This window comes from Salvelinus fontinalis, unplaced genomic scaffold (assembly GCF_029448725.1).
Source record: "Salvelinus fontinalis isolate EN_2023a unplaced genomic scaffold, ASM2944872v1 scaffold_0252, whole genome shotgun sequence".
NCBI lineage: Eukaryota > Metazoa > Chordata > Actinopteri > Salmoniformes > Salmonidae > Salvelinus > Salvelinus fontinalis.
The window spans coordinates 44,207-50,206 of record NW_026600461.1 but is presented as its reverse complement, the minus strand read 5'-3'; positions in this window follow the sequence as shown (position 1 = coordinate 50,206).

Genomic DNA, 6,000 nt, shown 5'->3' with positions numbered 1-6,000 from the left:
AGCTTGAAAAGCAGATGATTAGGGGTAGATTTTATATAGAAAACATTGTTTTCTGTAAAATGTTCGGAAAGGGGTCAAAACGGCAGTTTTTGTGAAAGTTGTTTTGAATTTAATGAATCTGCTAACTTCTGACATTTTTTACCGAAGCCATAAAAACAGGCGAAGGTTTACAAAAATAGCTGTAGTTAGAGATTGGTAGACCCGATTTGAAATTCGACTTGTTGCTTGAAAAGCTGAAGATTAGGGGGTAGATTTTATATAGAAAACATTGTTTTCTGTAAAATGTTGGGAAAGGGGTCAAAATGGCAGTTTTTGTGAAAGTTGTTTTGAATTTAATGAATCTGCTAACTTCTTTTCTGTAAAATGTTGGGAAAGGGGTCAAAACGGCAGTTGTTTGTGAAAGTTTAAAAAACACATGGTAGTGCATTTAGTAAAACTGCTGTAACGTAAATTCCATACTGAATAAACCTTCTCCGCATTTGACAAGCAGAGAAGTAGAGGGAAGTTTTAATCTAATATATTTTTGTCAAAGTCTTTGGTTTAGTGGTCAAAATGATAGTTGTTTTGAATTTAATGAATCTGCTAACTTCTGACATTTTTTACCGAAGCCATAAAATCAGGCGAAGGGTTACAAAAATAGCTCGTTACACATTGGTAGACCCGATTTGAAATCCGACTTGTAGCTTGAAAAGCAGATGATTAGGGGTAGATTTTATATAGAAAACATTGTTTTCTGTAAAATGTTGGGAAAGGGGTCAAAACGGCAGTTTTTGTGAAAGTTGTTTTGAATTTAATGAATCTGCTAACTTCTGACATTTTTTACCGAAGCCATAAAATCAGGCGAAGGGTTACAAAAATAGCTCGTTACACATTGGTAGACCCGATTTGAAATCTGACTTGTAGCTTGAAAAGCAGATGATTAGGGGTAGATTTTATATAGAAAACATTGTTTTCTGTAAAATATTCGGAAAGGGATCAAAACGGCAGTTTTTGTGAAAGTTGTTTTGAATTTAATGAATCTGCTAACTTCTGACATTTTTTACCGAAGCCAAAAAAACAGGCGAAGGGTTACAAAAATAGCTTTAGTTACAGATTGGTAGACCCGATTTGAAATCCGACTTGTTGCTTGAAAAGCTGAAGATTAAGGGGTAGATTTTATATAGAAAACATTGTTTTCTGTAAAATGTTGGGAAAGGGGTCAAAACGGCAGTTGTTTGTGAAAGTTTAAAAAACACATGGTAGTGCATTTAGTAAAACTGCTGTAACGTAAATTCCATACTGAATAAACCTTCTCCGCATTTGACAAGCAGAGAAGTAGAGGGAAGTTTTAATCTAATATATTTTTGTCAAAGTCTTTGGTTTAGTGGTCAAAATGATAGTTGTTTTGAATTTAATGAATCTGCTAACTTCTGACATTTTTTACCGAAGCCATAAAAACAGGCGAAGGGTTACAAAAATAGCTTTAGTTACAGATTGGTAGACTCGATTTGAAATCCGACTTGTTGCTTGAAAAGCTGAAGATTAGGGGTAGATTTTATATAGAAAACATTGTTTTCTGTAAAATGTTGGGAAAGGGGTCAAAACGGCAGTTGTTTGTGAAAGTTTATAAAACACATGGTAGTGCATTTAGTAAAACTGCTGTAACGTAAATTCCATACTGAATAAACCTTCTCCGCATTTGACAAGCAGAGAAGTAGAGGGAAGTTTTAATCTAATATATTTTTGTCAAAGTCTTTGGTTTAGTTGTCAAAATGATAGTTGTTTTGAATTTAATGAATCTGCTAACTTCTGACATTTTTTACCGAAGCCATAAAATCAGGCGAAGGGTTACAAAAATAGCTCGTTACACATTGGTAGACCCGATTTGAAATCCGACTTGTAGCTTGAAAAGCAGAAGATTAGGGGTAGATTTTATATAGAAAACATTGTTTTCTGTAAAATGTTGGGAAAGGGGTCAAAACGGCAGTTTTTGTGAAAGTTTAAAAAACACATGGTAGTGCATTTAGTAAAACTGCTGTAACGTAAATTCCATACTGAATAAACCTTCTCCGCATTTGACAAGCAGAGAAGTAGAGGGAAGTTTTAATCTAATATATTTTTGTCAAAGTCTTTGGTTTAGTGGTCAAAATGATAGTTGTTTTGAATTTAATGAATCTGCTAACTTCTGACATTTTTTACCGAAGCCAGAAAAACAGGCGAAGGGTTACAAAAATAGCTCTAGTTACAGATTGGTAGACCGATTTGAAATCCGACTTGTTGCTTGAAAAGCTGAAGATTAGGGGGTAGATTTTATATAGAAAACATTGTTTTCTGTAAAATGTTGGGAAAGTTGTCAAAATGGCAGTTTTTGTGAAAGTTGTTTTGAATTTAATGAATCTGCTAACTTCTGACATTTTTTACCGAAGCCAGAAAAACAGGCGAAGGGTTACAAAAATAGCTTTAGTTACAGATTGGTAGACTCGATTTGAAATCCGACTTGTTGCTTGAAAAGCTGAAGATTAGGGGTAGATTTTATATAGAAAACATTGTTTTCTGTAAAATGTTGGGAAAGGGGTCAAAACGGCAGTTGTTTGTGAAAGTTTAAAAAACACATGGTAGTGCATTTAGTAAAACTGCTGTAACGTAAATTCCATACTGAATAAACCTTCTCCGCATTTGACAAGCAGAGAAGTAGAGGGAAGTTTTAATCTAATATATTTTTGTCAAAGTCTTTGGTTTAGTGGTCAAAATGATAGTTGTTTTGAATTTAATGAATCTGCTAACTTCTGACATTTTTTACCGAAGCCATAAAATCAGGCGAAGGGTTACAAAAATAGCTCGTTACACATTGGTAGACCCGATTTGAAATCCGACTTGTAGCTTGAAAAGCAGATGATTAGGGGTAGATTTTATATAGAAAACATTGTTTTCTGTAAAATGTTGGGAAAGGGGTCAAAACGGCAGTTTTGTGAAAGTTGTTTTGAATTTAATGAATCTGCTAACTTCTGACATTATTTACCGAAGCCATAAAATCAGGCGAAGGGTTACAAAAATAGCTCGTTACACATTGGTAGACCCGATTTGAAATCCGACTTGTAGCTTGAAAAGCAGATGATTAGGGGTAGATTTTATATAGAAAACATTGTTTTCTGTAAAATGTTCGGAAAGGGGTCAAAACGGCAGTTTTTGTGAAAGTTGTTTTGAATTTAATGAATCTGCTAACTTCTGACATTTTTTACCGAAGCCATAAAAACAGGCGAAGGGTTACAAAAATAGCTGTAGTTAGAGATTGGTAGACCCGATTTGAAATCCGACTTGTTGCTTGAAAAGCTGAAGATTAGGGGGTAGATTTTATATAGAAAACATTGTTTTCTGTAAAATGTTGGGAAAGGGGTCAAAATGGCAGTTTTTGTGAAAGTTGTTTTGAATTTAATGAATCTGCTAACTTCTGACATTTTTTCCCGAAGCCAGAAAAACTGGCGAAGGGTTACAAAAATAGCTTTAGTTACAGATTGGTAGACTCGATTTGAAATCCGACTTGTTGCTTGAAAAGCTGAAGATTAGGGGTAGATTTTATATAGAAAACATTGTTTTCTGTAAAATGTTGGGAAAGGGGTCAAAACGGCAGTTGTTTGTGAAAGTTTAAAAAACACATGGTAGTGCATTTAGTAAAACTGCTGTAACGTAAATTCCATACTGAATAAACCTTCTCCGCATTTGACAAGCAGAGAAGTAGAGGGAAGTTTTAATCTAATATATTTTTGTCAAAGTCTTTGGTTTAGTGGTCAAAATGATAGTTGTTTTGAATTTAATGAATCTGCTAACTTCTGACATTTTTTACCGAAGCCATAAAATCAGGCGAAGGGTTACAAAAATAGCTCGTTACACATTGGTAGACCCGATTTGAAATCCGACTTGTAGCTTGAAAAGCAGATGATTAGGGGTAGATTTTATATAGAAAACATTGTTTTCTGTAAAATGTTGGGAAAGGGGTCAAAACGGCAGTTTTTGTGAAAGTTGTTTTGAATTTAATGAATCTGCTAACTTCTGACATTTTTTACCGAAGCCAGAAAGACAGTCGAAGGGTTACAAAAATAGCTTTAGTTACAGATTGGTAGACTCGATTTGAAATCCGACTTGTTGCTTGAAAAGCTGAAGATTAGGGGTAGATTTTATATAGAAAACATTGTTTTCTGTAAAATGTTGGGAAAGGGGTCAAAACGGCAGTTGTTTGTGAAAGTTTAAAAAACACATGGTAGTGCATTTAGTAAAACTGCTGCAACGTAAATTCCATACTGAATAAACCTTCTCCGCATTTGACAAGCAGAGAAGTAGAGGGAAGTTTTAATCTAATATATTTTTGTCAAAGTCTTTGGTTTAGTGGTCAAAATGATAGTTGTTTTGAATTTAATGAATCTGCTAACTTCTGACATTTTTTACCGAAGCCATAAAATCAGGCGAAGGGTTACAAAAATAGCTCGTTACACATTGGTAGACCCGATTTGAAATCCGACTTGTAGCTTGAAAAGCAGATGATTAGGGGTAGATTTTATATAGAAAACATTGTTTTCTGTAAAATGTTGGGAAAGGGGTCAAAACGGCAGTTTTTGTGAAAGTTGTTTTGAATTTAATGAATCTGCTAACTTCTGACATTTTTTACCGAAGCCAGAAAGACAGGCGAAGGGTTACAAAAATAGCTTTAGTTACAGATTGGTAGACTCGATTTGAAATCCGACTTGTTGCTTGAAAAGCTGAAGATTAGGGGTAGATTTTATATAGAAAACATTGTTTTCTGTAAAATGTTGGGAAAGGGGTCAAAACGGCAGTTGTTTGTGAAAGTTTAAAAAACACATGGTAGTGCATTTAGTAAAACTGCTGTAACGTAAATTCCATACTGAATAAACCTTCTCCGCATTTGACAAGCAGAGAAGTAGAGGGAAGTTTTAATCTAATATATTTTTGTCAAAGTCTTTGGTTTAGTGGTCAAAATGATAGTTGTTTTGAATTTAATGAATCTGCTAACTTCTGACATTTTTTACCGAAGCCATAAAATCAGGCGAAGGGTTACAAAAATAGCTCGTTACACATTGGTAGACCCGATTTGAAATCCGACTTGTAGCTTGAAAAGCAGATGATTAGGGGTAGATTTTATATAGAAAACATTGTTTTCTGTAAAATGTTGGGAAAGGGGTCAAAACGGCAGTTTTTGTGAAAGTTGTTTTGAATTTAATGAATCTGCTAACTTCTGACATTTTTTACCGAAGCCATAAAATCAGGCGAAGGGTTACAAAAATAGCTCGTTACACATTGGTAGACCCGATTTGAAATCCGACTTGTAGCTTGAAAAGCAGATGATTAGGGGTAGATTTTATATAGAAAACATTGTTTTCTGTAAAATGTTCGGAAAGGGGTCAAAACGGCAGTTTTTGTGAAAGTTGTTTTGAATTTAATGAATCTGCTAACTTCTGACATTTTTTACCGAAGCATAAAATCAGGCGAAGGGTTACAAAAATAGCTCGTTACACATTGGTTGACCCGATTTGAAATCCGACTTGTAGCTTGAAAAGCAGATGATTAGGGGTAGATTTTATATAGAAAACATTGTTTTCTGTAAAATGTTGGGAAAGGGGTCAAAACGGCAGTTTTTGTGAAAGTTGTTTTGAATTTAATGAATCTGCTAACTTCTGACATTTTTTACCGAAGCCAGAAAGACAGGCGAAGGGTTACAAAAATAGCTTTAGTTACAGATTGGTAGACTCGATTTGAAATCCGACTTGTTGCTTGAAAAGCTGAAGATTAGGGGTAGATTTTATATAGAAAACATTGTTTTCTGTAAAATGTTGGGAAAGGGGTCAAAACGGCAGTTGTTTGTGAAAGTTTAAAAAACACATGGTAGTGCATTTAGTAAAACTGCTGTAACGTAAATTCCATACTGAATAAACCTTCTCCGCATTTGACAAGCAGAGAAGTAGAGGGAAGTTTTAATCTAATATATTTTTGTCAAAGTCTTTGGTTTAGTGG